General features: G+C 44.5%; 1 protein-coding gene across 5 annotated transcripts in view; it reads left to right on the top strand.

Moving 5' to 3' along the window:
* The window catches only part of LOC110078403 (protein diaphanous homolog 3), a 355,467-nt gene that overhangs the window by 277,068 nt on the left and 53,078 nt on the right, over window positions 1-25,321 (top strand). The window lies entirely within an intron of this gene.

Here is a 25,321-nt window from a genome sequence, read left to right as displayed (position 1 = left end):
AGAAACGGCATTGATCGCCCTGTACGATGACCTGTTGAGGGAGGCTGACAGGGGTAAAATATCTCTGTTGGTCCTTCTCAACATCTCGGCGTCCTTTGATACCATCGACCACGGTATCCTCCTGGGGAGGCTCTCTGAGTTGGGAATTGGCGGCTTGGCTCTTGCCTGGCTCCATTCCTTCTTGGAGGACCGACCCCAGAGAGTACAGCTTGGGGAGAATCAGGCTGCTGGGCAGGGTCATCGGGGGGTGTGGGGCATCGTGTCATCAGTATGCTGATGACATACAGCTCTACATCTCCTTTCCACCAACTGCAGGTGATGCCGTTCTGTCCCTTCAGCGCTGCCTGGGGGCTGTACTGCAATGGATGCAGGAAAATAGGCTGAGGCTGAACCCAGACAAGATGGAGGTCCTGAGGGTGGGCTGTCGTAGGTTTGGGAAACTCCCTCTCGTTTGGGGGGTGACCCTTGCCGCAAAGAGCAGGGTCCACAGTTGGGATCCATCTGGACCCGGCGCTCACCATGGAGTGTCAGGTGGCGTCAGTGGTCCACACCGCCTTTTTCCACCTCTGGCGGATAGCCCGGCTGCACCCCTATCTCAATGTGGGGGTGCTCACCACCTTGGTCCATGCGCTCGTAATCTCGAGATTAGATCACTGTAACGCGCTCTACATGGGGCTACCTTTGAAGTTGACGCGGAAACTCCAAGTGGTGCAGAATGCAGCGGCCAGACCCCTTAGTGGAGTGAGAAAATTCTATCATATTTCTCCTATTTTGGACGCACTGCATTGGCTGCCCATTCAGTTCCGCGTTGACTTTAAAGTTCTGATGCTTATATATAAAGCCCTAAACAGTTTAGGACCTCGATACTTGGCGGAACGCTTACTCCCACCTAGTTCTACCCGTGTCACCCGCACGAGCCAGGAGGTGAGGCTGAGGAGCCTGACGCCGAGGGAGGCCCGGAAGGAAAGAACTAGAAACCGGGCCTTCTTGGCGGTGGCTGCTCGCCTCTGAAATAACCTGCCTCCGGAGATTCGCGCTGCACCCTTGCTGGGTACTTTTAAGAACCAACTAAAAACGCGGATGTATAGGCAGGCCTTCCCTTCCAGTTAATTCCTGACCTCTTTCCTTTTTTTCTCTTTATTTGATTTATTTTGTATTTTTCCCATCTTGCAGAATCATTTAATTAATTGTTATGAATTTTTCTTAAACTTGTTTTATGTTTTAAGCCGCCTAGAGTGTTCGAAATGACTAGATAGGCAGGGTATAAATACAATCAATCAATCAATCAATCAATCAATCAATCAATCAATCAATCAATCAATCAATCAATCAATCAATAAACCTGCTTATCCCTACTTTTTTATTATAAATTACAAAATAAAATACATAAACCAAAATATAAATCAATTGTGTTCCCCACCACCGTAGTCGGGACCTCTTGTAGTAGTCTTCTTCCATTATCTTTCTTCTTCTTCTTCTTTTATTGTTGTCTTCTCCAGATCTGCATTGATTCCTGATTTAGAACTTTCCCTTTTCTTAGCACATATTCAGTAAATCTGCACCGTATGTCATAAAAATATTTTTTATCTTTCCTTTCTTGACCTTTAAATTACAAGTTAATTGATCATTTATAGCAGTATTCAATATTTCATTATCCATTCTTCCATTTGAAATTCAAGTTTTTTTTTCCAATTCCTGGCTATTATTAATCTGGCTGCTGTTAATAAATCGGTAATCAACTCTCTAGTCATCATATATTCCACATTTACAAATATTGATAACAAAACTATCTCAGGATTAAATTATATATCCCTTTCACATATATTGATTAATTCCTTAAAGATTAATTTCCAAAATCTTTGTACTTTTTCACATTCCTACCACATATGAAAGTATTTACCATTTTCCTTATTTATTTATTTATTTATTTATTTATTTATTTATTTATTTATTTATTTATTTATTTATTTATTTATTTATTTATTTATTTATATTTATTCCTTCTCACATTTCCAACAGATATTCAGATTAGAGTTAATTTTATTCAATTTTATCCATGTCAAATAACATCTTAAAACTTAGTTTAAACAATTTTCCTTTATTCTCACTGACATAAATTGTAAAATCCTCATTTTCCATATCTTCATCCATTCTTCACCATTTATTCTTTTTCCTAAATCTTGTTCCCACACTAGCTTCAACCATTCATTCTCAATCTCTTCTTCTAAATCTAGCAGGAGTCTATAAATTTTACTTACTAGAACCTTCACTGACTAATTCATCTGAATATCTTCATATGATAATAGAATTTGTTCATACTTTGTATATTCTTTACCTTTGTTATACTTCTTTACCCATACATTAGTCCATCTTTCTAATTGCGTATACAGCGGTGCCTCGCTTAGCGACGTTAATCCGTTCCAGGAAGAACGTCGCTAAGGGATTTCATCGCTAAACGGATTTTAAAAGCCCATAGAAACACATTAAAACATGTTTAATGTGTTCCTATGGACTTAAAAACTGACCTTATGTGAAGATCCTCCATAGGGGCGGCCATTTTCGGTGCCTCTAAAGCGAGGCAAAACAGCAGTCACCATTTTGTTTTTCCGGTGGCCATTTTGGAACCGCCAATCAGCTAGCCGAAAAAGGGGGCTTTGCAATGATCGCTTCTGTGCGATCATCGCAAAGCAATTTTTCTCCATATGGGCCATCACAAAGCGATCACTTTTGCAATAGCAAAAACAGCGTCGCAAAGCGATTTCGCCGTAAAACGGAGTGATCGCTAAGCGAGGCACCACTGTAATTTAACCATGATATATTCTTATTTTGAAGGATTTGTTTCATTTGATCTTTCAATCTCATTTTATCCAACCACATTTTTAATCTCACTTTTTTTCTTTAAATAATTCTAAATAGATTTTCATATTGGCAGGAAAATTCTCTGTTTCAGTCACTAATCTTAATGAAGAGTTAAATGAACATAGATTTTTAAAATATACTTATACCACACATTTAACATAGTTTTTTAAAATGGGTTGTTGATTTCACTTATTTTTATTTTTATTTTTATTCCGAACAGATACTTTTCAATATCAACCTATATTTCTGATGATTCCATTTTCCACCAAACTAACCTTTCTGGGTTATATATAATATCCTCAATAAACCTCAATTGATTAGCCATATAGTAATTTTTAACATTTGGTATACCTGCACCTCCTTTTTTTATTGCCTTATACCAATACCTTTTATTTAGTCTGGCTTTCTTCCATTCATTACAATATCTATTAACCAGACATTGCCAAAATTTAAAATCATCTTCTGTTAATTATACTTATAAAATCTCATATAAAAAAGTAATCTTTGGTAAAATCTTCATTTTCATCAACACAATTGTTCCAAACCAAGAAAGGGAATCATCAACAAATAAGTTAATCTTTATTTTGTTATATTCACCCATACCACTAATTAATCATCATTCCTTATTGCATTTGCTAACATTTCAATAATCAAACAAAACCGAACTGGGGAAAGAGGGCAACCGTGTCTAGTGTCTCGGCCTAGAGCTATCTGTTCTGTCATCCCGTCATTAACTATTACTGTGGAAATGTTCTTCAAATATAGTTGATCTATTACCCCCATAAATTTCTTTCCAAAACCCCAACCCTTTAAAATAATCCTCAATGTTGGCCATTCTACACAATCAAATGCCTTAAAAATATCTAGCAATAAAATACCTGCCATTATCTTATCTTTATTTATTTATTTGTTTGTTTGTTTGTTTATTTGATTTATATCCCGCCCATCTGGTCTGGTCGACCACTCTGGGAGGTTTCCAATAAGGTGTATACGATAAAACATAAGAATTTTACAAACAGTCCATAACACATACAATAATAAAACAAATAATAAATGAAAGAAAAAATAAAGAAAGAATTAAATATTGACAGGAGGGAAGGCCTGAACATACAACAATGTTTTTAGTTGACTCTTAAAAGTGCCCAGCGTAGGGGCTGCACGAATCACCGGAGGAAGGTTATTCCAAAGGCGAGGAGCCACCGCTGAGAAGGCCCGGTTTTGTGTCCTTTCCTTCCGGGCCTCCCTCGGCGTTAGGCTCCTCAGCCTCACCTCCTGGCTTGTGCACGTGATCTGAGTAGATCTAGGTGGGAGTAAGTGTTCCACCAAGTATCGAGGTCCTAAACCATTTAGGGCCTTATAGGTAAGCATTAGCACTTTGAAGTCAATGCGGAAACGGATGGGCAGCCAGTGCAGCATGGCCAGAGTAGGAGAGATATGTTGGTATTTTCTCACTCCAGTAAGGAGTTTGGCTGCTGCATTCTGCACCACCTGAAGTTTCTGCATCAGCTTCAAAGGGAGCCCCATGTAGAGTGCGTTACAGTAGTCTAATCTAGAGATTACGAGCGCATGTACTAAGTGAGCACCCCTGTGTCTAGGTAAGGTCGCAGCCAGGCAATCCACCAAAGGTGGAAAAAGGCAGTGCACACTACCGACGCCACCTGCGTTTCCATGGTGAGTGTTGGGTCCAGGTGTACCCCTAGACTGCGGACCCCACACTTCATGGCCAGGGCCACCCTCCCAAACATGAGGGAGTTTCCCAAGCCACCATCCACAGGGCCACCCACCCTCAGAACTTCCGCCTCAGCCCATTTTCCTTCATCCATTGCAGTACAGCCCCCAGGCAGCGCTGAAGGGACAGAACAGCATCACCTGCAGTTGGTGAAAAGGAGATGTAGAGCTGGGTGTCATCAGCATATTGATGACATGATGCTCCACACCCCCTGATGCCCCCACCCAGCGGCCTCATATAGATGTTAAACAGCATTGGGGAGATGATCGACCCCTGTGGAACCCCACATTTGAGACTCCACGGGGCCGGAATACTCTCCCCAAGCTGCACTTTCTGGGGGCGGTCCTCCAAGAAGGAACGGAACCAGGCCAGAGCCAAGCCACCGATACCCAACTCAGAGAGCCTCCCCAGGAGTATACCGTGGTCAACGGTATTGAAGGCCGTCGAGATGTCGAGGAGGACCAACAAAGATATTTTACCTATGTCGGCCTCCCTCAACAAGTCATCGTACAGGACGACCAATGCCGTCTCTGTACCGTGGCACGGCCTGACGCCCAACTGAAATGGATCCAGGGCATCTGTTTCATCCAGATGTGCCTGAAGCTGGTCAGCCACCACCCTCTCGACCACTTTGCTCATGAAAGAAACATTGGCAACGGGCCTATAACTGCCAATTTCGTCCACCGCCAAATTAGATTTCTTTCAATGGGCCTAATGAGTGTCTCCTTGAGGGCAGAAGGAAACCTGCCCTCAAGGAAAGACCCATTTATTATTGCAGTCAAGCACTCTGGCAACAGAATCAGGTGTGACAGGCTGAAAGGAGTCAAGGGCAAGACGGGTCGCTGCACATCTCTGCTTTTTCTATTTTATATATAATATTCAAAACCCTCCTAGTTAAATTTGACAGTTGTCGTCCCTTTAAAAAACCATTCTGATCCTCTTTAATATATTCTGTAATGAATGTATTCACTCTATTTGCTAAAATTGCTGTAAATATCTTTCCATCTTAATTTAATGATGAGATAGGCCTATACGAGCTTGGATCTGTCAGATCTTTATTGGGTTTTGGAATAAGAGTTGTTAATGAATTTTTCCAAGATTCAGATATTTTCTGTCCTTCCAGTATTCTATTATAGAGTATTTTCAACTTGGGGATCAATATTGATGTAAAAGATTTAGAATATTCTGGTCCCTTTCCATCAGTCTGGAGTTTTACCATTTTTTATTTTGTTGATAACCTCTGCAATTTCTTCATCCTTTATCTCTCTTTCTAATTCTTTTTTTATCATTCTCTAATAGTTTACTCTTTACATTTCTTTAATATAACTTTCTATGTCTTCTTTCGGTATATAATTTCCTTTCTATAAATTTTGATAACATTCTTGTATTATTACTATTTTTTTTTCATCAGGTTCCAGTTCTTTCTTATTTTGTCTCTAGTCACTCCAAAAAAATGAAATCCTTTAGTTTGAGATACTCTGACTAAAAGCTTTGAATTTTTATTACTATACTCAAAAAATTCCTTTTCAAGCTGCTTTTCACTACTGTGGCTCAAAAATAAGTTGAGACTAAGTGATTTATACATCTATCTTTTTGTTTGTAGTTCTGCACATTATACGTCACTAAATAATATTATCTTGCCAGATTCGACCAAAATTCATGTAGTTCAGCATCTGGTTGCAATAGCAGCAAGCCAGATGCCCTGAGCAGTACAGTGATAGTCTTCTGCTTTCTTTCCCCAGAATTTATAGTGAAATTTGCTATAAGTAATGCCTGATAACATTTGTAAATTAACCATGTGTACAATTAACTACTTCAGTTTTCTGCAGCAGCCATGCTACTAATGAGCTTTCTTTGGCAGGAATAATTCACCTTACCAGCTGCCTGAACCTCTATGCAAAATCAATAATCACACATTATTTTATGATCTTCATATTATTCTTTTAACTGTAAAACTGGAAGCAATTAACGGCTTGCCGGACACATTCTACAAAATCCCTGTAGATTACTGTATTTCTCCATGTATAATTTTATCTAAAATATTTAGATTAGAAATTGAGGGTAGTCTTATACACAGAAGTAAGAAGGGGGAGGGATCAAAGCACATCGACTCCTGATTCCCCCCTCCACTTTTTGCAAAGAAAGTGGAGGGGGAAAGCACTTCCCCAGAAGAAAGCAGAGGGGGAAAGCAGGAATTATCAAAGTACTTTAATTCCTGCTTTCCCCCTCCACTTTGTTGCGAAGAAAGAAATTTTGGGTTAGAAAAGGGTTATACATGGGAATGTCTTATACACGGAAAAACATGGTACTTCTTAATATAAAAGAAATTGACTGAAATTCCTTTCTATATATTATGCCATATAAATGTGATGTTATCAATGATAACAGTTTTTCAGAAATAAAACTTCTCTGATTTTCCGCAAAGATCTCAATGCCCCCATAATCCCTTTCATAATTGAAAACATTGTTTCTTTTCCATGTCCATTTACTTCCTAATCCATGATTTCTTAATATAGTACCAAACTATGCCTTAAATAACACTCAAACTAAATGTCAAACTACTAATAAATTTAATTTGAAGAACAGCAGAATTCAACCTAAGCCACTCTGATTCTAAATCCCTAAATGGGATGAGTTAAGTTTACTTTCTAAAGGAGGAAGAAAAGTTTGCTAAAGTATTTATTTATTTATTTATTTATTTATTTATTTGATTTGATTTGATTTGATTTGATTTGATTTGATTTGATTTGTACCCTGCCTATCTGGACCAATGGACCACTCTAGGCAGCTTCCAACATAAAATTCAAACAATAAACACAGCAAATACATAAAATACAAAAGAGCTATAATAAAAATAAAAATAGGAAAAATAAGAAGAAAATCAAGAGTTGGTTGGAGGGAAGGCCTGAGTGAAGAACCATGTTTTTAGTTGGGTTTTGAAGATGCCCAGCGTAGGGGCCGCGCAAATCTCTGGAGGGAGATTGTTCCAAAGGTGAGGAGCCACCGCTGAGAAGGCCCGGTTTCGTGTCTTCTCCATCGGGGCCTCTCTCGGCGTCAGGCTCCTCAGCCTCACCTCCTGGCTCGCGTGGGTGATCCGGGTGGACCTTGGTGGGAGTAGGCGCTCTGCCAAGTATCGAGGTCCCAAACCGTTTAGGGCCTTATAAGTAAGCATTAAAACTTTGAAGTTGACGCAGAAACAGATGGGCAGCAAATGCAATGCACCCAGCGTTGGAGAAATATGATGGTGTTTTCTCACTCCAGTAAGGAGTCTGGCCGCAGCATTCTGCACCACCTGAAGTTTCCGCATCAGTCTCAAAGGCAGCCCCACATAGAGCGCGTTACAGTGGTCTAATCTTGAGATTACAAGTGCATGTACCAAGGTGGTGAGCACACCCGTGTCAAGGTAGGGCTGCAGCCAGGCAATCGGCCAAAGATGGAAAAAGGCACTGCGGACTACCGACATCACCTGGGATTCCATGGTGAGCGTCGGGTCCAAGTGTATGCCCAGGCTACAAACCCCACTCTTCGCCGCCAAGGTGACCCCCCCAAACATGAGAGTCACCCAAGCCACCTACCACGGGGGCACCCACCCTCAGAACTTCCGTCTTGTCCGGATTCAGCCTCAGCCCGTTCTCATGCATCCATTTCAGTACAGCCCCCAGGCAGCGCTGAAGGGACAGGACAGCATCACCTGAAGTTGGTGAAAAGGAGATATAGAGCTGGGTGTCATCAGCATATTGATGGCACGAAGCCCCACACCCCCTGATGACCCCACCCAACAGCCTCATATAGATGTTAAACAGCATTGGGGAGATGATTGACCTCTGTGGGTCCCCACAATTGAGGCTCCATGGGGCTGAAACACTCTCCCCAAGCTGCACTCTCTGGGGATGGTCCCCCAAGTGGCCAATGCAAGGCCACCGATACCCAACTCAGAGAGCCTCCCCAGGAGGATACCGTGGTGGACGGTATCAAAGGCCGACGTGATGTCAAGGAGGACCAGCAGAGACACTTTGCCCCTGTCGGCCTCCCTCAACAGGTCATCGTACAGGGCGACCAATGCTGTCTCTGTACCATGGCGCAGCCTGAAGCCCAACTGAAATGGGCCCAGGGCATCTGTTTCGTCCAGGTGAGCTTGAAGCTCATCAGCCACCACCCTCTCCACCACTTTGCTCATGAAAGAAACATTGGCGACGGGCCTATAATTGCCAATTTTGTCCGCCGCCAAACTAGGTTTCTTATGGGCCTAATGAGTGTCTCCTTGAGGGCAGATGGAAATCTGCCCTCAAGGAAAGACCCATTATTGCAGTGGCCCATTCTGTTGTTATCGGCCTGGCTGCTTTGATTCACCAGGCCAGGCAAGGGGCTAGGGAGGAGGAGGTGGCTCGACAGCGATCAAGGACCCCGGTCACAGAGTCAGGCATTACAGGCTGAAAAGAGTCGAAGGTCACTGGGCAAGACGGACCGCTGGACATCTCTACTCGACTCACTGCATTTAAAAAAGGAGAGAGCTCCCGGCGGATGGCCTTCACTTTAGATTTTAAAAAGGCTGAAAACTGGTCAGGTAAAAAACTAGGGGAGGCCTATCATCTGAACCAATTCCGGATAGGTCACGCACTATATGGAATAACTCCGCCTGCTGGTTGGACGCTTCGCTTATCCGGTTAGCGAAGAATGATCTAAATGCAGCCTTAACCTATTCAGGTAAAGGTTAGTTGCGACCCTAACAGCTATCCAATTATAATCTGTCGGATTCTTCCTCCATCTACGCTCTAGCCTTCTCCTAGTTCACTTAATCACTCGAAGCTCCTGGTTAAACCAGGGCGCCGGGTGAGTTCTGCGCCGGAGAGGGCGTTTGGGTGTGATCGTGTCTATGGCCCTGGTGGCAGCGGTGGACCAGCTGTCAACCAGGACATCGACAGAAGCGCTAGCCAGGTCAGCCATAATCCCTCTCATGGCATCCTGGAATCCAACCGGACCCAGTAGTCTTCGAGGGCGGACCATAGAAATAGGTCCCTGCTCCCTGCGAGGGGGGAGAGCCACTGTGAGGTTACATTTTATCAGGTGGTGATCTGACCATGACAAGGGGACTTACACTAGGTCTGTCACCATTAGATCATGCTCGCCCCAATTGGAGGAATAAACCATGTCTAGCATGTGACCACCCACGTGGGTGGGGCCGATGACATGCTGGGACATGTTCAAGGAAGCCATGGTTTCCAGGAACTCAAGAGCTGGCCCAGAAACCTGTGCCCCCACATGCACGTTGAAATCACCCAAGACCAAGAGCCTTGGGGATCCCAACAATGCCACGGAGACAAAGTCGGCCAGCTCTGGTAGGGAGGTGGCTGGGTCGTGGAGAGCGCAGTAACCCAGCAAGATCCCAATACCATCCCTAGCCCCTATCGATACGTGGAGTGCCTCTAGACCTGGCTTTACCGTCGAGGAGTGCCTAGTAACCTCTAAGTTGGATTTATAAAAAATGGCTACTCCCCCTACCCCTCCAGTCTACCCTGGTGATGGACCGCATAATCGGGCGGGCAGATGAGAGCCAGGGGAGGACCACCCTCTCCATTAAGCCACGTCTTGGTTATGCATGCCAGGTCTGCATCCTCCTCCAGGATAAGATCGTAAATCACCTGGGCCTTATTGGACACAGACCTGGCATTCAATAGCAGCAGGGATAGAGTGGAAGGTTGGCTGGGCTTGCTACCTCGGTACTGAGGGGTGGTCACAGTCTCAGAACAATGAACAACCTTTAAGCATCTGTTCATTGTTCTTCTAACACGAGTAGGGACTGCGCCAACACCGAATCTCCCTCTACCCGTGATCACAGGGATGTTAAAAGGCCCCTTGCTGGTCGAACAGGCCTTCCACTCCATGTCCAATGAAAGAAAAGAAAAAGAAAGAAAAAAACCCAGTCCCTAAGTTAATAAAAACAAATATATACTATAATATAGAAGAAATACAAGAACACTAAAATCCCAAATTATAGACACCATGTGTATAAAATTAAAATAGATTTTTAACAGATCACGTGCTATAGCCCCACATATAATCCTGGTCCTCTCTTCTCCTCCACACAACTTTGTCCATTCAATAATGTCAGTTTCAATGTTATTTTGGATGTTATAAGAACTGATATTAGAGGTGAATTGAGAATGTTATTTGTGGACGTTAACTCAGAGTTCTCAGTTCTGAGCATGAGGGTGAGCCAAGTTGTTTCAGTCACTGGCCCTACCAACCCTGTATGCGGGGGCTGAGCGCCACTGCAGGTGTTCCAAAAGAGGGGGAGTGAGTGAGCCAGCTCTAGCGAAGCTCCCGTTCCCTGGAGATGCAACATGGCTTCTGGCTGTTACAGCCTCCCTCCCCTCCCAGCCAGGTGGCTGGTGTGGAAGAAGGGGTGGGGTAGCCCGAAGCAACAGCAGCAGTAGTTTTCAGTTTTTACTTTGCTTTTGGTGCTCAGACGTTGCATAGAAATATTATAAAGAACACCAATTGAGTTCACATTTAGATGCAGAAATCCAGCAGTAAGTTGCAGCTAGAGCAACCCATTGGGAAACTTACATTGAACATCTGTGATGATGATGATGAACATCTGTGTAAGTTTAATTGATTCATTGGGCCTACTTAGTAGGCATCCTTCAGTCTCGAGAGACTATGGTATCGTTTCCTGTATGGAGGACTTGGAACAGCGTCTAGTGTGGCTGAGAAGGCCAATTCGAGAGTGACAATCTCTTCCACACTGAAGACAAATCCAATCTGTCCCCTGTCCAGCTCCCTGGTTTTGCTGCTTTTGTGACTTCCTCTTTGCCTTGGCCTGCTGGACAAGGGTCTCTTCAAATTGGGAGAGGCCATGATGCAACGCCTGCCTCCAGGCTGAATGCTCAGATGTCAGAGTTTCCCATCTGTTGTGGTCTATTCCTAAGGCCTTCAGATCCCGCTTGCAGATGTCCTTGTATCGCAGCTGTGGTCTCTCTCTGGGGCAATTTCCCTGTACTAATTCTCCATACAGGAGATCCTTTGGAATCCGGAGGCGGGGCTTTGTTGCGGTGCTGCCAGCAACTCCAGAGAAGAGCTCTCTGGAAAAATCTGGAACCCTCCGGTCCGGGATCCCCCTTTTGAAATGGGGATCAAAGGAGAGTCTAGAAGAAGTCTCTCTGAAGCAGATGGTGAGCAGCAGAAGGAGAAGAAAGGGAGGCAGACCCGGACTTTTTTCTTCTGAAGAAATCACCGTGCACGGACTGGAGCGGGCGCCATTTTTTGGCACTGAGCCGCGAGGAACCCCTTACCGGGGGAGAGGAGAGCAATCAATATAAACTAATAATATATCTTCAAGTAAGTAAGCCGAAGCCTCTGATTTATGAAACAGCCTCATTAAGCTGAAATAAGAATGAAAATATTTGGCTGAAAGAATAAATGCAGCGGCGGGTTTATCTTATCAGTCTGACTCAAAAGCGAAACTAAGCTTCTCCAAGTGAACTCTTAAAACACCAGGCTGATTCTAAAGCCGAGAGTCTGAGATGGAAAAATAAATCTTATGTTTCTGGAAAAGAATCCCAGACAGCAACACCGTCTGACTGGATTTAAGAGACTTCGGTGGATGCAGTGTGGCTGGGATACGTTACTCTTTGCCTTCTCTGGACTTTGGGAACTATAAATAATAGAATCTGGTGGTTTTCGGGAGAAGGAGCTGACGTGGCCGACTGGACTAAGGAGCATTAAGGGGTTAATGAAGATCACAAGACGAGTTTCAAGGACAATCTACTGGACAGTTTGAGACTCTGTGATTGTTGTTTTGTTTGTCGGACTGCAGACCGCGTGTGAGTCTAATAATAGAAGCTTGCTGAACTCAGGAGAAGAAGAAATAACTGCGTCACGGTTCTAATTGATATTGTATTTGCTGGGCTAAAAGTTTATTTTTATACTACAATATTTGGACAAAGATTGGAGGGAGATCTAAGGGGAGGTTTATGATGAGGGGTTTGAATTGTTGATAAAATTGTGGAAACTGTGGAAGGATTTCTAGGGGGTGATTATTGAGGTATCTATACAAACCCCAAAGCCTGAGATGGACCCCAAAAATTCAAAAGAACAAATGGAGACTTGGTCTGTTCAATCCCAAAGTTCTGGAATAGTGGTGCAAGAAATAGAAAAGGAATGGCAGATTAATATACAAAGGCTAATATTAACAGGGTTCCAGCGAGTGAATGCAGGTCTTAGCAAAATAGAAGATTTGATGAAAGGGACGAAAGAGGGGACAGTAGATGCCAAACAAAACTTAAATGAAGTTGTACAGACTTTAGAATCGTCTGTATTAGACATGACACCAGGTAATATGAATGCAGTAGAGAGTTATCCAGTGACCCATGCAGCTTCCAAAGTTAAAAAGCATTATGACAAAAATCTTAAGGAGGCAGAGATAGTGAAACCAGACAATCTTATGGTGAAAATATGGGAAGTGAAAAAAATGGATATTCTGTCAGATGGGCAGAAAGACTGTTCAATTCAAAAAGAAACTGAACAATGGGATGTATTGTATAAATGGCAGCAGCTACCAGACAATGTTGGAATAACATAGAATAAAATTGAAATTAAATGATAAGATAAAAGCAGGAGGGTAATCAAACTGTGAAAAAGCAAAAAGTTGATATGTATTAGTAATATGAATTGATTGGATGATGTTATACTATATGCTGTCCTATCCCCCAAAACCATTTTTCCTTTCCTATCCCCTCTTTCTTTTTGTACCCTTTATCCCTGTTCCTAAATAAAAAAAATAAAATTAAAAAAAAAAGGAGATCCTTTGGAATCCGACCATCAGCCATTCTCACGACGTGCCCAAGCCAACGTAGTCGTCACTGTTACAGTAATGTGTTCATGCTGAAAATTCCAGCTCGTTCTAGGACTACTCTGTTTGGAACTTGATCCTGCCAGGTGATACCAAAAATCCGTTGGAGGCAACGCATATGGAATGTGTTCATCTTCCTCTCCTGCCATGCACAAAGGGTCCAGGACTCACTGCAGTACAGGAGTGTGCTTAGGACACAGGCTCTATAGACCTGGATTTTCGTATGTGTCGTCAGCTTCTTATTGAGCCATACTCTCTTTGTGAGTCTAGAGAACATGGTGGCTGCTTTGCCAATGCATTTATCCAGCTCGACATCCAGAGAGAGGGTGTCAAAGATGGTTGAGCCAAGGTACACAAAGTCATGAACAACCTCCAATTCTTGTGTGGAGATGATAATAGAAGGAGATGAGTCCACACCCTGGCCCATGACTTGTTTTCTTCAGGCTGAGTGTTAGTCCAAAGTCCTGGCAGGCCTTGCTGAAACGATTCATGAGTTGTTGGAGGTCTTCAGCAGAGTAGGCAGCAATGGCTGCATCATCTGCGAAGAGGAAGTCCTGCATGCATTTCAGTTGGACTTTGGTCTTTGCTCTCAATCTAGAGAGATTCAAGAGCTTTCCATCTGATCTAGTCCAGAGATAGACACCTTCTGTTGCAGTTCCAAAGGCGTGCTTCAGCATGATGGCAAAAAAGATCCCAAAAAGGGTTGGTGCGAGGACACAGCCCTGTTTCACTCCGCTTCGGATGTCAAAGGGATCTGATGTTAAGCCATCAAAAACTACAGTGCCTTTCATTCCATCATGGAAGGACCTGATGATGTTAAGGAGACGAGGTGGACATCCAGTCTTGGGAAGTATTTTAAAAAGGCCATCCCTGCTAACCAAATCAAATGCTTTTGTAAAGTCTATGAAGGCCGCTAAGAGTGGGTGTTGTTGTTCCCTGGATTTCTCCTGCAACTGTCGGAGGGAGAATGCCATGTCAGTGGTGGATCTGTTAGCTCGAAATCCACATTGTGATTCTGGATAGACTCTGTCTGCAAGTACCTGGAGCGTCTTCAGGACGACACAGGCAAGTAGCTTCCCTACAACGCTAAGAAGAGAGATGCCATGGTAGTTATTGCAGTCGCCCCCGTCTCCTTTGTTCTTGTACAATGTGACTATGTTTGCATCCTTCATGTCCTGTGGTACTCCACCTTCCCTCCAGCAGAGACAAAAGACTTCATACAGTTCAGTGGTGATGATCTCCTTACAGCATTTCAGCACTTCAACAGGGATGTTGTCCCTTCCAGGTGCCTTGCCAGAGGCAAGGGAATTCAAGGCCACTTTTATTTCTTCCAAGACAGGCAGGCACTCAATGTTATTTAATGCTTCTTCGGTTACTACATTCTCTCTGGAATATAGCTCAGAGTAGTGCTGCACCCAGCGTTCCATCTGCTGTGCTCGGTCCTGGATGATCACACCTGTAGCAGACTTCAAGGGAGCAGATTTCTTCTGTATTGGACCTAAGGCCTGTTTGATACCATCATACATTCCTTTGATGTTCCCTGTGTCCGCTGCTGTCTGTATTTGAGAGCAGAGCTGAAGCCAATAATCATTGGAGCATCTCCTGGCAGCCTGTTGGACTTGGCTACAAGCAGCTCGAAGAGCTTGCAAGTTGTACTCTCTAGGACAGGCTTTGTATGCTGCTAGAGCTCTTCTCTTATCCTCGATGGTTGGCATCAAATCCTCCGAATGGGCTTCAAACCAGTCAGCCATCTTTTTGGTCTTCTTGCCAAAGGTGGAGAGGGCAGTGTTATACACAGCGTTCTTGAAATGTTCCCATCATTCGGGTGCATTTACATTAGCTGGACCTGGAAGGATTTCCTCAAGGGCTTGGGCAAATTCCTTCACTTTTCTTTGACCGCGAGTCTTGCTGATGTCAATACGTGGTCTTCCTTTTTCGTGTGATACAATCTCTTTGTTCGCAGTTTTACTCTACTGCACACCAGGGAGTGATCAGTATCGCAGTCAGCACTCTGGTAGCTGCGTGTGATCGTAATACTAGGATGGCTAGAACGTCTAAGTGAGGATCAAATCGAGCTGATGCCAATGCTTGGATCTTGGATGCCTCCAGGAAACTCTGTGTTGAAGCTTCGTATTAAAGAATGTGTTGCTGACACAAAGACCATAATAACAGCAAAACTCCAGCAAGCGTTGGCCATTTTCGTTCATCTTTCCAATGCCAAAACGGCCTAGACAAGTGGGGCAAGAATTGTGATCACCAACTCTAGCATTAAAGTCTCCAAGGATGAACAGTGCGCCTCTTTCAGGGACTTTTTTGATAGTAGCTGCCAGCTCATCATAGAATTTGTCTTTCACTTCTGTAGTGGATGACAGTGTTGGTGCTGTAAGCAAACACGGGTTCGAAAACACACGTGTTTGTTTGGACAGAGAGCAATCAGGAGTTTGCACATGCTAAAATGGGCTGAAGAGTCCAATTTCAGCTAGCCATGATACAACACTCCTTCTCGCAGGTCTGCCCACATAAGAACACCCTGGTACTCTCAGATATTATTGTGAAAGGTCAAGTGGGCTTTGTAGTCCTTAGACTTAACTTGCACCACTGACAGGACTCTAAGTAAGCTAGGCCGAGGCAGCACTCTCAGATGACCCTATGACAAGTGTACTGTTCAGGAAACCAAATGAGTTTTATAATCTTTATTTTATTAAAGAAAAAGCATGTTACTAAATATTCAAAGCCAAATTAAACCAAAACAAATAAACTAGCATTGTGCTGTTTAGTTACACAGATGTAGTGAGGCAAAGAAAACATGAAAAATATAAAAGAGTTCAAAAACCTTATTAAAAATACAAAAAGCCATTGAAAAGAATCAAAACAGTTCCAGTCCAGGAAATCATTAGTAAAAACAAGTTAATCCAAGTTGGTTATAAAAAGGCTATAGTCCTCAGTGATCCTATAGAATAAAAACCCCTAAACAAAAGTAAAAATCCCTTATATGTCCCATAGTCCTTAGAAAAGAAGAATCCAGTAAATATATCATAGTCCTTACAAAATTACAAGAGCATAGTCCACATGGAGTATTCCAAGAAAAGAAGTCCATAAAGAATATTCCACAGAACAGTCCATAGAAAATAGTCCATGCACAGTCCTTAGGAAAAATCCCATAAGTCCAAAAGTAATCCAGCAAAGCATAGAAACCAGTCCATGTAGGTAGGCCACCAGTCCCAAATGGCTGAAGAGTAGGTCACGAATGACTGAAAGGTCGGTCTTGGAAAGACAAAGTCCATAGAGAAAAAGTTCCTTTTTCAAGAGTAACTGGCAAGGGCTTAATGCACCTTCCCACGATGTCATCCAATCAGAGTTCGTTACTAGGCAAACAGTCCTGTTACATCACATGAATTCTTTCTCATACACAGCAGATGTTATTTGGGTTACGGTGGTTTCTGAAAGAGTCACAACAATTCCCATCTATCTAATCACACAGAGTCCTTTCTCAGGCCTTCAGAATAACATTCTCTCGGCTCGTCTGGAAAACACTTCTCAGCTTAGCAAAGATACTTTACACAAAGAAATAAGATGGAACCTCTCTGGCTTATTTCTTAATTACAAAACCCATATGCCTTTAAAAGATTTTAACTCAAAAACCCATCTCATCACAGGTGCATATGCACTAATGAGGGTGACTGATCCTGCTGATGTGTGGAGCTGCAGAGACAGGATTCTTTCACTCCCCACAGTAGGTGGAACAATGCATCTCAGGAGAGTATTTCTGACTGCAAAGCCAACACCATATTCCCTGGTCTCATTCGATGGTTTTCCCTGACAGAAGAATGAGTAGGTTTTTTTCTTTGACAGATCCCAAGTCTGACAATCTTGTCTCTTGCAGGGCAACAATGTCCATCTGCAGTCTACTCAGTTCCATGTCAATGATAGCTGTCTTGCGCACATCGTCCATTTGTTGCAGGTCGTCAGGAAAGCCGTAGTCAGAAAAGCCAGGGGTCATTGTCTGTACATTCCAGGTGCCCACTTTAGGGCAGAAGTTTTCTTACGATTGTTGCATGGTGCACGGTTATCGATCTGCTTGTCGGGTTTCACCCTAAACCTCATGCACCCCGTGAAGTTAACAGACTGTGGCAAGGTAACACCTTACTGGCTGGGGGCTGCCCAGCTTAAGGCAAGCAGTATCTACCTAGTGAGGTGCAGTGACCTCTCCCACCGTCAGAAGTAGCCCCTGGCGTCATGCTCTACAGCAATTCAGCAAAGACTTCTAACCGGTAACTGCTACTTCCCATGTTGTTTCAACGCTGTATGCGAAGCTGGAGTGTCCTCTCCAGAGCACGAAGCCTGGGTAAAATAATGTGGAGAATAGGCTGTTACCCAAGCAGCAAATCCCCCCTCTCCACGTCGCTGAAATGGTCCAATGGAAAGGCAAGAGCCAATACAACTGGTTCCAGCGACGTTGCAGGAGTTGCCAGAATGACATGAACTGCCTACAGGACTTCGGCTCCAGATTTTGCCTTGAGTTTAACTCCTGAAGCCTTTTTCATAAGTGGATATAGCCACAAGGCAGTGGAGGTTTAAAATCGGAGTTTTCCTTCTCCTAGATGGGTTGCCTTCCAGGGCTAATGAGCCCCACCTACCCGGCCTGCTTTCTAATAGTGTGGAAGTATGATCTGACCTTTAAAAGTATACTCCTCCCCGGTGTATGGGATGTTAACTGGCTTTCTTATTTACCAAATTAGGGTAAAAAATAGAATTAGAGAATTTCATGTGCCATTAGACACGCTCTCCTGCTCATCCTCCTTTAAAGCTGACACTCTACCCTCCCTCAGGCCATTCCTCTTTACCATATTAGGATTGGAAATAGAATTAGAGTATTTGAGAATTTTGCGCGCCGTCAGGGAACCTCCTAGGGAAATGAGAGCAGACTCCAAGCACATCTCAATTCAAACCACTAGGCCCTCCTCTTGGGTCATGTGATGAGGAAGAACAAAGAGAGGGCCCAAAAACCAACTCCCCCCCCCCACAAAATACCCATGGAAAGCATACCTGGCCTTCATCCCCAGCCAAAAACCTCCTAGGGAAATGAGGGCAGACTCCAGGCACATCTCAGTTCAAACCACTAGGCCCTCCTCTTGGGTCATGTGATGAGGAAGAACAAAGAGAAGGCCCAAAAAAACAACTCCCCCCACCTACTAAAGCCTTGACTTACTACTGAAATTCAGCATTGATAGATATATGTGAAGTGACTATTGGGGAAACTTAAAAAGCATTCTGAAAATCTGAACTGATCTGATCTTCTAACTACAGTGGTGCCTCACATAACGAGCACACCGTTTAACGATGAATCCGCATAGCGACGTGTTTTTTGCGATCGCTAATGCGATTGCATTGCGATGTTTAGATAGGCTAAACATCGCATTGCGATGATCAGTAAGCGTTTCGCTTACCGATCTTCGCATTGCGATGTTTAGAAAACAGCTGATTGTTGGTTCCAGAATGGCCGCCGGATCAGCAAAATGGCCACCCGCATCGTTTTCACGCCCTGCCCTTGCTTACCGGGCAGCGAAAATGGCGGGCGGATGGGGGAATCTTCGCTTACCGGTGAGTTTTTTCCCCATAGGAATGCATTAAATGGAGTTTAATGCGTTCCTATGAGGTTCCCCCCCCCGCATAGCAATGAATCCGGATAGCGACGTTAATCCTGGAACGGATTGACATCGCTATGCGGGGCACCACTGTAGTAGGTTACAAAGCTTTGTTAAATTAATATTAATATTAATTTAGTGTTCTCTACTGAATTGGTTATCTAAGTTGTGCAGATAGACTGGTCAGGGGCTTTCTAGTCATTCAAAATAAGGAACAAATAACTTTGCACATGAATATTTTTAAAGAGCACTAACCACATGGGCTGTTATTTGCAGACCCTGAGGTTTGAGCTTATCTGTTGATAAAAGCAAAAGGATCTTCTCTGACTTCTAACTCCAGGGGGTGCCAATCATCCACTCTTTGGTCCAGAACTCATGACCCACTTCATTGAAAATAAGTGAATAAAGGTAGCAAATTTCTCTTTAAAGTGTGAGATAAATTCCATACCGTAATGAGAGTGCTGGCTACTTTTCTGGTTAGTAGTCTTTTAAGGCAGGCTTAATGTATAATAAGCTAAATGTTATTGTTTAATTTATAAATTATTCAGATCTCCACCTAGCTGTCATCTTACTGTCTGATGAAATAATTGTTGCTGTCTTTTTGTTATTCACAATTAAATTTACAACAATGGATGGTATGTGACTGGTAAGGTTTATTATGTCATACACAATGTTAAGGTTTCGAGAACTATGTAGTGTTCATATTTACTTTCATTATACTGTCTAATGTGTGATTAGTGTTAGTTCTGTTGAAGCTCAGAGTCAATTATATAGCCTGTATCTGAATATGTTTTGTTAGGCATCTTAAGCACTAAAGTATAGCTAACATAAAGAGCATTTAAATATCATTATATTCTTGAACAGTATTTCAGCTATTGGCTAAATAATGTCAAAGAATCAGGTAAAATATCTAATTTCAGAGTGGTACTGTAGATGGTACTCTTTCCCTGTTCCTGCTGAGGGGAAAATATATTTAGTGTGAACCATCATCAGGCAATTGTTCAAGAAGCAGCATTCTTAAATGCTCTCATATGTCCAGTAGCAAAAATAAATGAAGGGCATAGTGCATTAAGGGATCTCCAGTGGAATCTCTCAGGGCAGAGATAACTGCTGTATGAGAGAACTCATAGGACAGATTGTGCTCTTACTGCCTTTAGCAATACATTCCTAACTAATCAGTCTCTAGGCTTACGCCCTGATTTACCTTGAGCTGCTTTCTATTTGCTAGGCACTGACTGAAAACGAAAGGCAGCCAATTAGTTTCTAGTGAGCTGATTCCATTTCACTTTATTCAATCAACAAACATAATCATAGAATCATAGAAAAGTGAAGTTGGAAGGAGCCTACAAAGCCATTAAGTCCAACCTCCTGCTCAATGCAAGAATACAATCAAAGCATATCTGACAGATGATTATCCAAATTTTTCTTGAATGTGTCCAGTATTGGAGCACTCAACAACTCCCAAGGTAACTGGTTCCACTGTTGTACTGCTCTAATAGGAAGTTTCTCCTGATATTCAACTGAAATATGGCTTCCTTTAACTTGAGCCCATTGTTGCATGTTCTCCACTCTGGGATGATCGAGAACAGATCTTTTCCCACTTCTGTATAACAGCCTTTCAAATATTTGAAACATGCTATCATATCACCCCTCAGTTTTCTATTCTCAAGGCTAAACATGCCCAATTTTTTCAGCCTTTCCTCATAAGGCTTGGTTTCCAGCCCCCTGATCATCCTTGTTGCTCTCCTCTGAACTTGTTCCAATTTGTTAACATCGTTCTTGAAGTGTGGTGTCCAGAACTGGACACAGTACTCAAGACGAGGCCTAACCAGTGCTGAATAGAGGGGGACTAGCACCTTGCGGGATTTGGAAACTTGGACTAATGAAGCCTAAAATAGCATTTGCCTTTTTTGTAGCCACATCACACTATTGGCTCATATTTAGCTTGTGGCCTATGACAGTTCCAAGATCCTTCTCGCTCGTTGTTTTGCTGAGCCAGGTATCCCTCTATCTTGTAATTGGTTTCTTTTTCCAAGGTGCAGCACTTTGCACTTATCCCTGTTGAATTTCATTCTGTTACTTTTGGCCGGTACTCCATCCTATCAAGGTCATTTTAAATTTTGTTTCTGTCTTCTAGGGTATCAGCTATTCTACCCAATTTTGTATCATCTGCAAGTTTGATAAGCATTCTCTATACTCCTTCATCCAAGTCTTTAATGAAAAATATTAAAGAGCTCTGGGCCCAGGACTGAGCCTTGGGATACCCCACTTGTGACCTCCTCCCAGTTAGAGAAGGAGCCATTAATCATCATGATTAATGGATACGACTGAGTACGATTCTGGAGCCAATTGTGTATCCACCTGACACTTAATCTATACAGGCCACATCTAGTTAGCTTGCTAATCAGGATATTATGGGGCACTTTGTCAAAAGCTTTGCTGAAGTCAAGATATACTACGTCTTCAGCATTCCCTCTGTCTATCAGGGAGGTGACCTGATCAAAACACAAGATCAAATTAGTTTGGCTGGATTTGTTCTTGACAAAGCCATGTTGGCTTCTAGTTATTACTGCCTTGTTTTGTAGGTGCTTGCACAATGACTGCTTTACAAACTGTTCCAGAATTTTGCTTGCAATTGATGTCAGACTGATTGGTCTGTAGTTCCCATGTTCCTCTTTTTTCCCTTTATGAAGATAGGGAAAACATTAGACCTCCTCCAATCCTCTGGCACCTCCCCCGTTTCCCATGATTTTAAGAAAATAATGGATAGCAGTTCTGCGAGTTCTTCAGCCAGTTCCTTCAGTACTCTTGGATGCAGTTCATCCGGCCCTGGAGTTTTGAACTCGTTCAAGGTGCTAAGGTATTCCTTGACAGTTTGTTTAACAGTCTCTAGCTGCAATCCTGTCCCCCCACTTGCACTTCCAATATGTTTGAAAGTTCATAGTTTGTCTTATGGGGAAAAAATGAACTAAAATAAGAATTGAACTCCTTTGTGTTCTTTGTCATCTGTTATCATTTTTCCATGTCCATTGTGGAGCTGTGCCACTATGTCTTTTGGCTGTCTTTTGCCAGTCACATAACTGAAGAATGCTTTTTATTGCCTTTAGTGTCCCTAGCTAAGCTCAGCTCTTTCTCAGCTTTTGCCCTCCTAATGCCATCCCTGCATTTTCTTGCTACTTGTATATACTCATCCTTGGTGACCTGGCCTTCTTTCCATTTCCTGTACATGTCTTTTTTTGGTTTTTAGGTCCTCCCTGAGCTTTTTGTGAAGACATACTGGTCTTTTCTTCTCACTTCCCCCCTTTTTTTCTTGTTAGAATTGTTTGTAGTTGTGCCTTTGAATTTTTTTTTAGAAGCTTCCTCCCTTCTTGGACTCCTTTTCTTGTTGGGCTCTCATGTCATGGGACCTTATTTATCCTTGTTCTGAGATTATTAGAATTGGGTTTTTAAAAATCCAGCAGAAGTTTCAAGTCATGACCTTATCCTGGAAGAGGACGCAGACCTGGCCTGCATAACCGAAACATGGATAGGCGGAGAGGGGGGTCCTCCCCTAGCACTCATCTGTCCACCCGGTTATGCCGTCCAACATCAGGGTAGACTGGAAGGTCGGGGCGGGGAGTCGCCATTGTCTATAAATCCATCTTGGAGGTTACTAGGCGCTCCTCGGTGGTAAAGCCGGGTCTGGAGGCCCTCCACGTGTCGATTGGGGCCAGGGATGGTATTGGGATCTTGCTGGGCTACCGTGCTCCCCGCGACCCAGCCATTTCCCTACCGGAACTGGTGGACTTTGTCTCCGCGGCACTGTTGGGTTCCCCGAAGCTGCTGGTTTTGGGGGACTTCAACGTCCATGCGGGGGCAGAGATTTCCGGACCAGCTCTTGAGTTCTTGGAGACCATGGCCTTCTTGAACATGTCCCAACATGTCACCGGCCCCACCCACGTGGGCGGCCACACACTCGACCTGGTTTTTTCCTCAAGTGGGAGTGGGAGTGGTCCGATGGTGACTGACCTTGAGTCGGTCGCCCTGTCATGGTCGGATCATCACCTAATAAAATGTAACCTCAACATGGCCCTCCCCCCTCGCAGGGAGCAGGGACCTATTGTTATGGTCCGCCCTCGAAGGCTACTGGATCCGATTGGATTCCAGGATGCCATGAGAGGTGCTATGGCTGACCTGGTGGGCGCTCCTGTCGAGGTTCTGGCTGACAGCTGGTTCGCCGCTGCGGTCAGGGCTGTAGACATGATCGCACCTAAACGCCCTCTCCGACGCAGAGCCCGCCCGGCACCCTGGTTTAACCAGGACCTCCGGGCGCTGAAGCGGGTCAGGAGACGGCTAAAGCGCAAATGGAGAAAGGACCCAATGGATTATAATTGGATAGCTGTTAAGGTCGCCACTAACCTTTACCTGGCTAAGGTAAAGGCTGCCAGTCGAGCATACTTCGCTAACCGGATAAGCGAAGCGTCCAACCAGCAGGCGGAATTATTCCGTATAGTGCGCGACCTATCCGGAATTGGCCCGGGTGATGGGCCTCCCCCTAGTTTTACACCGGACCAATTTGCAGCATTTTTTAAATCTAAAGTGGAGGCCATCCGCCGGGACCTGTCTCCTTTTTTGAATACAGTTAGTCGAGCTGAGATGTCCAGCGCTCCGTCTTGCCCGGCAATTTTTGACTCCTTTCAGCCTGTCACGCCTGACACTGTCGCCAGGGCGCTTGATCGCTGTCGCGCCACCACCTGCTCCCTGGACCCCTGTCCGGCCTGGCTAATCAAAGCAGCCAGGCCTACAACAACGGAATGGGCCACCGTAATAATTAATGGGTCTTTCCTTGAGGGCAGATTTCCATCTGCCCTCAAGGAGACACTCATTAGGCCCATCAGGAAGAAACCAAGTTTGGCGGCGGACGAGATTGGCAATTACAGGCCCGTCGCCAATGTTTCTTTCCTAAGTAAGGTGGTGGAGAGGGTGGTGGCCGATCAGCTTCAAGCGCACCTGGATGAAACAGATGCCCTGGATCCATTTCAGTCGGGCTTCAGGCCGCGCCATGGCACAGAAACGGCATTGGTCGCCCTGTGTGATGACCTACTGAGGGAGGCTGACGGGCAAAGTGTCCCTGCTGGTCCTCCTCGACATCTCAGCGGCCTTTGATACCATTGACCACGGTATCCTCCTGGGGAGGCTCTCCGAGTTGGGAATTGGTGGCCTCGCATTGGCTTGGCTCCGTTCCTTCTTGGAGGACCACCCCCAGAGAGTGCAGCTTGGGGAGAGCGTCTCGGCCCCGTGGAATCTCAATTGTGGGGTCCCACAGGGGTCGATCATCTCCCCAATGCTGTTTAACATCTATATGAGGCCGCTGGGTGGGGTCATCAGGGGGTGTGGAGCCCGGTGTCATCAGTATGCCGATGATAATCAGCTCTACATCTCCTTTCCACCTACCGCAGGAGAAGCCGTTCTGTCCCTTCAGCGCTGCCTGGGGACCGTACTGCAATGGATGCAGGAGAACGGGCTGAGGCTGAACCCGGACAAGACGGAGGTACTAAGGGTGGGTGCCCCCACAGTCGGGAACTTGGGAAACTCCCTCTCTTTTGGGGGGGTGACCCTTCCCGCTAAGGATGGGGTCCGCAGCTTGGGAATCCATCTTCACCCGGCGCTCACTATGGAATTCCAGGTGACGTCGGTGGTCCGAACCGCCTTTTACCATCTCAGGCGGGTGGCCCAGCTGCGGCCCTATCTTGATGTTGGGGCGCTCACCACTTTGGTGCACGCGCTCGTAATCTCAAGATTAGACTACTGTAATGCGCTCTACGTGGGGCTACCTTTGAGGCTGCTGCGGAAACTTCAGGTGGTGCAGAACGCGGCGGCCAGACTCCTTAGTGGGGTGAAAAAATTCCAGCATATCTCACCCACTCTGGCCGCATTGCACTGGCTGCCCATCCGATTCCGCATCGACTTCAAGGTGTTGATGCTCATGTACAAAGCCCTAAACAGTTTAGGGCCTCGATATTTGGCGGAACGCCTTCTACCACCAAGTTCTACCCGTGTCACTCGCGCGAGCCAGGAGGTGAGGTTGAGGAGCCTAACGCCGAGGGAGGCCCGGAAGGAGAAGACAAGAAATCGGGCCTTCTCGGCGGTGGCTCCTCGCCTCTGGAACAACCTTCCCCCGGACATTCGCGCGGCCCCCTCGCTGGGTATTTTTAAAAAGCAATTAAAGACAATGATGTTTCGGCAGGCCTTCCCCCC

This window comes from Pogona vitticeps, chromosome 3 (assembly GCF_051106095.1).
Source record: "Pogona vitticeps strain Pit_001003342236 chromosome 3, PviZW2.1, whole genome shotgun sequence".
NCBI lineage: Eukaryota > Metazoa > Chordata > Lepidosauria > Squamata > Agamidae > Pogona > Pogona vitticeps.
This window is presented reverse-complemented; position numbering and strand designations above follow the sequence as displayed.